Source organism: Cuculus canorus, chromosome 15, assembly GCF_017976375.1.
Source record: "Cuculus canorus isolate bCucCan1 chromosome 15, bCucCan1.pri, whole genome shotgun sequence".
Taxonomy (NCBI): domain Eukaryota; kingdom Metazoa; phylum Chordata; class Aves; order Cuculiformes; family Cuculidae; genus Cuculus; species Cuculus canorus.
In genome coordinates this window covers 18,394,557-18,400,935 of record NC_071415.1, presented here as the reverse complement: position 1 = coordinate 18,400,935, position 6,379 = coordinate 18,394,557, and the positions used below count along the sequence as shown (strand labels likewise).

General features: G+C 47.2%; 1 long non-coding RNA gene across 2 annotated transcripts; it reads right to left on the bottom strand.

Annotated features, from left to right (window-relative positions):
* Positions 1-271: 271 nt before the first annotated feature.
* LOC128853724 (uncharacterized) lies at positions 272-1,794 on the bottom strand. Of its 2 annotated transcripts, XR_008452436.1 has the most exons (7): positions 1,585-1,794; positions 1,032-1,116; positions 879-941; positions 744-798; positions 619-659; positions 484-537; positions 272-376 (listed from the first exon to the last, which is right to left on the bottom strand). It is a non-coding gene; the product is annotated as an uncharacterized LOC128853724 (long non-coding RNA). The 2 variants fall into 2 exon arrangements; XR_008452435.1 differs by lacking the exon at positions 1,585-1,794 and having other exon boundaries at positions 1,032-1,241.
* Positions 1,795-6,379: the final 4,585 nt, after the last annotated feature.

Below are 6,379 nucleotides of genomic sequence, written 5' to 3'. Positions count from 1 at the left end.
TGGCACATGCCTTAAGCACAAAGATGACATCAAGACCTGTGGAAGACTTTATACATGGCAGACAGACTACATAGACTAAACAACAACAGATATAGGCTGTAACTACCCTGCCTGGCACACGCTAGCTCTGCGCTGAGGATTGAACCCCTCCCTATACCTGCACAAAAGGTTACTCTTCCAGCACAGCCCTCTACCATGTGCTAAATCCCTTCTCTGCCATTCTCAACATTCTGCCTTCTTCCCAACCCCAAAACGCAACCCCCTCAACTTAACTTTCAGAGGGCCAAAGGTCTGAAGCCATCCCTGGCAGAAAAAGCTCAAAACGAGTCAGCTAACTGGGACGATCCTGCAGTGCCAGGTTCCTCTTGATTATCATCTGCAAGAAAACCAAACAGAAAAACAGTGCCCATACTCAGCATCGCACTGCACAGTGCTAACACTTGTACTACACCCACTGCTAAATGGCCAAGACATTCTGCTCACCTGTTCTGTCCCAATTCGAACATCCAATGCAGCAGCCATCATCACCTGGGGCACCTAAGATAGCCAGACACAAAGATTACTGTTGTGCTTCTGAGAAATAGGTCACGTGCTCCTTCTCCCTACTACACAGCTCACCTCAACTGCTCTTCCCATTGCAAAGGCAGCCCGCACAGCACCTGCAAAATCAAAGAGAAATACTCAATGGAGTTGCTGTGTACTACATTGCTCTTAGACACCAATTTGGACAACCACCTCCTCACCGCTCAAACCATTTCTCAGCATGAAGCTCCACCCCTCTGAGGCTGCATGTAGCACCTGCAAAAGAAGAGAGGTACTTGGGATACTAACGCAAAGCAGAAGATGCCCCCAGCAATACCCATCTCCTGCTATGTTACCTTGACCGCTCTCCTGCCCAGCATCCATCATCTCAGGCTGCCATGTTGAGGCTTGCTCTCCACCTGTAATACACAAACAACAAGGGATGCTTTTAAGATCAAACTGAAAACGCAGATCGGCTATTTCTATTGCCACTGGCCACATCTTCCCACCTACACCACAGCCGACTCGCCTCCCTATGGCGCTCCACCCACAAGTCCATCAGCGGCATTTGGCACACAGGTCGTCCCTCTGCATCTGAAAAACAATATCAAAGAAGTCACTCGGATGCTCAGTGACGCCTTAACGGTTCCAGACCTCTCGCTTCCATTTAGCGGTACCATCTCTACCGCACACTACAGCCAGGCACAACAAATCCACAACCAAACCCAAACATTAAGTTCCACTCCCTTTGAATTTAAACTGCTCCACTGGATTCTCCCACACACTTTTGGTCATCCCCTCTGTGGCCGCAGAGCCAAGCAGAAACTACTCTCCTCATCACCTGCTGCACCTAGGGCTACTTCTTCTGCAAAGAATGGTATGCCCCCAGACTGCAAGGTGTATGCCTATCAGCATATTAACCACAGTATCTTGCCCTTCTACCTCTGCTCACTCTTATCACCTCCATGCATCGGGCAGAGCAGCTCCAGCCAGATACAAAACACACAAAGAACAACACCACACACAAGACAGATGTCGTGAACCAGGGACAAAAGAACTCACTGTAGGAAGAATGATTCCTGGACCAGACATACCATCAGGCAAGACGCTGTATGGGGCTACAACGAAGAGTCTATGGCGGCCCTGGAAAAGTGAAGGACCGTGGCTCATTACAAAGAGATACAGCCGCAACTGGGAGGATGAACGAGCAAGAAGCCCCGTTTAAAGACCTAAAGATGCAGAGGATGCATGGAACGAGTCCCAGAACAGGGATCCAAGAAAATGGATGACTAACAAACACAGATGCCGATGTAGACTGCAAGGCTGCAGCAAAAGAGTCATCTGATCCCAAACTTCCAAAACACAAGACCAATCCAGGCTTTAGGATTGCGATGCAAGAAGAGCAGTGCCCGATCGAGACTGCATTGATGAGAACATGCATTCAGGACCCTAGACACGGTGCCCAAGGCATGTCTGGCATGCCTTGAGTGCAAAGAGGACATCAAGACCTGCAGAAAACTGAAGACGTGGCGCACAGACTACAGAAACAAGATAACAGGAAGCCCTGCTGAAAGACCTAGAGGTGCAGAGGATGCACGGAACAAGTCCCAGAACAGGGATCCAAGAAAATGGATGACTAACGAACATGGATGCCAACACAGGCTGCAAGGCCGCAGCGCAAGAGACATCTGATCCCAAACTTCCAAAACACAAAACCGATCCATGCTTTAGGAATGCGATGCAAGAAGAGCAGTGCCCGATTGACACTGCATTGATGAGTACAAGCATTCGGGACCCTAGACATGGTGCCCAAGGCATGTCCGGCATGCCTTGAGTGCAAAGAGGACATCAAGACCTGCAGAAAACTTAAGACGTGGCGCACAGACTACAGAAACTAGATGACAACAGATGTGGGCTGGAACTGCCCTGCCCGTGCTAGTTTTGGGCTGAGAAGTAGGCCCCTCTGCCTTTCCCTGCCCAAATAGGACTCTTCCTGCATGGTCCTCTCCCCTACGTTACTTTTAAAACCCCTCCCTGCCATCCCAAACATTCTCCCCTCTTCCCAGTTCCACCTGAGCCCTGGCCCCTCAACTTTGCTTTCAGAAGGCCAGGGGTCATCCTCAGCAGAAAAAGAAAAAACTCCAACAGCATCAGCTATGTGGGATGATCCTGCAGTCACCAGGTTCCTCTTTGCCATCTGCAAGAAAATGAAATGGAAGACAAACAGTGCCAACAGTCAGTATTGCACCGGTCAATGTCAGTGTCTTGCACGACAACTTGCTCTGCCTAACTGCCACGTTGCTCGCTCACTTGCTATGCGCCATTTCTAGCATCAGACGCTGCGGCCATTATTACCTGGAACAACTAAGTCCCAGAGAATTACTGTTGTGCTTGTGAGAAGTCTGTCTCATGCTCCTTCTCCCTACTACTCATCTCAAATGCTCTTCCCATTCCCAAGGTGGCCCGCACAGCGCCTGCAAAACCAAGGATAAATACTTAACCAAGTTGCCAAATAATACTTTGTTCTTTGAGACATATCTAACTTCCTCCTCACCATCAGCCCCACAATGATGAGAATAAGCCTGACTACCTCACTGGTGCCACAGAATTCCACGTGGTCTGCTTACCTCTCCTCTCCACCGCTCCCATCATAGGAACACAGTAGTGGTGACACCCAGGACAAAAGATGAGCTGCAGGGATCCAGATGTTAGCAGATTACCCAACTTTAGTCACAGGAACAAACAAAAAAATTGCAAAAATATTCTAATTGAAAGCCAGCAAAGATGATTGACATAAAAGACAAAAAACACAGGACACTCACCATGCAGCAATGGAGACTGGAATTACAGAGACCATCAGTCAATGGTAAAACTCACAATGGTAGGATTCGACTACTCAAAGACCTAAATTGGAAACTCAATGACCGTAAAAACCACAATTGATAACGAGGATGAGGTAACAACTACTGCAAATGATACTAGAGCAAACCTCACTGGTAAGTTAAGGAAAAATCCAAGACTCTGCTAATAAGGGAGGCTTGCATACCCACAAACTAGATGAAGAAGAGTTGCTCTGCTGCCAACTGTCACAAGCCGAGATAACATCCATCCTCTTCCCCGAGAGATGCAAGGGAAAGCAGGGACAGAATCCTGCATTGCAGAAAAGCACAGACTCCATACCTTTAAGTAGCAAGGTCTCTGACATTCAGATGGGTGGAGACAGGATGCATCCAAAGAAGTCAGTGGGGGAACATGGGAAGTAGAAGGCACAAGAGAAGAGAGATCTTGGAGCTCTAGAGATTACATTTTGAGTGTAGCTGATGCTTTTCAAGATCAAACTCATCTGATGTTCAAAACAGATGACTGCTGCACAAAGGTCCAGATAATCCATACCTTGTGTCTCAACTTCATCGTATCACCCATCAGCTGCAGAGAGACTAGAACAGGGCAAACATGGATGGCCCTCACAGCTGACTGCTAAACTAAACCGAGAATGAAAATCAATGAACCCATCTTGCTTCTCCTAACCGTCCCCAAACCATTAAAGTCCTTCTCCCTCCTGAATGGTCAGAGAAAGAACCCTGCTCCTTCCTAACAGCACCTGCACTATTTTTTTAGCCCCCTAACCCTTCTATGTCGCTGCTCCTTAAAAGCTATGCTTCTAAACCCTTTGCTATGTTCTGCTGTCCACTTCTATCTTCTGCCAGCCCACAAATTCAAATTCCCACTCTAGGCTTGCAAACTAAATTCCAGATTATTATAATTTACAAGGTGCCCGTTACAAACTGCAAAAACTCTAGAGCTGATGCATCATCCCATATGGAATGAAGAACAGCAACAAGTTGTCCCATAACCAGAAATTCTAGACAAAGGCAAAACCCTCAGAATGAAATAAAAAGAAAGCAAACTATTAAAATACCTTGCCCCATCCAACACCCAATAAAAAATTACAGACCTTAAAAGAAAAGCACAGACCTCTGTAAATAAAACAAATGTACTTACAGCTGTGTATGCTGCTTAGCCTAGACTGGTCCCAAACTCTTACCTTGAACAGCAGCATCTGCTTCTCTAGAAAAGAAACAAAAACAAACAAACAAACACAAACCTTACCAAAATAGCTTAACCAACCCAAAAGCTGCAATGAATTGAAAGAATAGCAGAGCACTGATCTTAAGGAAGACCAAAAGCTGAATGACTCCCTAGTGGAAGGCCTGTGGCTTATATACCCCTGGGCCTCCATACCCACCACCTGGGAATAGGGTGTGGCAAACCCCTCAAAGGCATAAATAGAGCCTGGGAAGCAGCTGTGTTTTATTAACTTTGTCTTACATTCACAGCAAGAAAAGCACCAAATGCAAAAAAGAAACTTTACTGGAAATAATGGTATTTGCTTTTTTATTTGCTCTTTCGCATTTCTCCTGCCCCCTCAGCTTCCCTGATACCTCTCTTCTTTTATTTTTCTCTTCTGTTTTCTCTCCCTTTTCAGTTTTCTGACTCTGTCCTGTGGCCATAGTTCTTTTTTCCTTTTCCATCTTTGTCCCACTCTATAGCCTTCTCTTTTTCCTCACAATTTCACAGGCCTTATCCCTTATTTTTTTCTGTGCTTGCAAGTGCCTTCTTTTCTCTCTTTCCGTCCTACTCTTTTTCTCCCTATCCCTTTGTTTTCCTCACTATTGCTAATCTAGTTTTTCCCTTTCATTCTGTGTCTTGACAGTCCATTTTCCTGCCCCTCTTTTTATTTCTGATCTTTTTTTGCTAATTACTGTGCTTTTTTATAATCCTTTGTCTGCAGGGCTCCTAATTTCTCTCTTTTTCTTTAATCCAGTCCCTTATGGTTCTCAAACACATGCTCCTTCTCCATACTACTACCCTAAACACTAACCCTAACCCCTAACACTAACACCTAACCCTTACCCTAATGGCCGTCACTGACCTACCCTTAACCCTATTGACCCTAACCCTAAACTCTAAGCCTAAACATAACCCCTAAACCCTAACACTAACGCCAACCCTACCCCCAACCCCAAACCCTAACCTCAACAGTAACCCTAACCCCTAACGCTAATCCTAACCTTAATGGCCGCTGCTAACTCTAACCGTAACCCTAAACCCTAACCCTAACTCCTAACCACTAACCCTAACCCTACCCTAACCCTACCCTAACCCTAAACACCAACCCCAACCCCTAACCTTAACCCCTAAGTTTAACCCCTAATGCTAAACCCTAACCTCGAACCCTAACTTTGGTGGGTGTGGTCAACGTAAAGGGTGGTGTTCTGGTTAAGTAGGGGGCGTGATTGACTTAGAGGGTGTGATTCAGGTTATGGGGGTGTGGTCGGCATAAGGGGCATGGTTCCAGTTACACATGGGGTGGGGTTGACATCAGGGGTGCGGTTCTCATTACACAGGGGGCGGGGTCAACATCAGTATCGTGGTTCCAGTTACACAGGGGTCAATGTAAGGGACAGGGTTCAGGTTACGCAGGGGGCAGAGGGTCGAGCTTCCGGTGACACAGGGGTTGTGGTCCATGTCAGGGGCGTGGTCGACATAGAGGCGTGGGTCTGGATATGGTGTGTGTGGTCGATTTAACAGGCGTGGTTATGGTTGCACGGGGGGGCACAGTTGATATAGGGGGCGTGGTTCCAGTTACAGGGGCCATGGTATACATATGTGGTAGGGTTTGTGTTACGGAGGGGGCGTGGTCGATGTAAGGGGCAGGGTTCTGGTTATGCGGGGGCATGGTCGACATCAGGGATCCTGTTCCGCTTATGCAGGGGGCGTGGTCAATGCAAGGGGCGTTGTTCCGTTTACGTAGGGGGGTGGTCGACATGAGGGGCGTTGTTCCATTTACATGGGG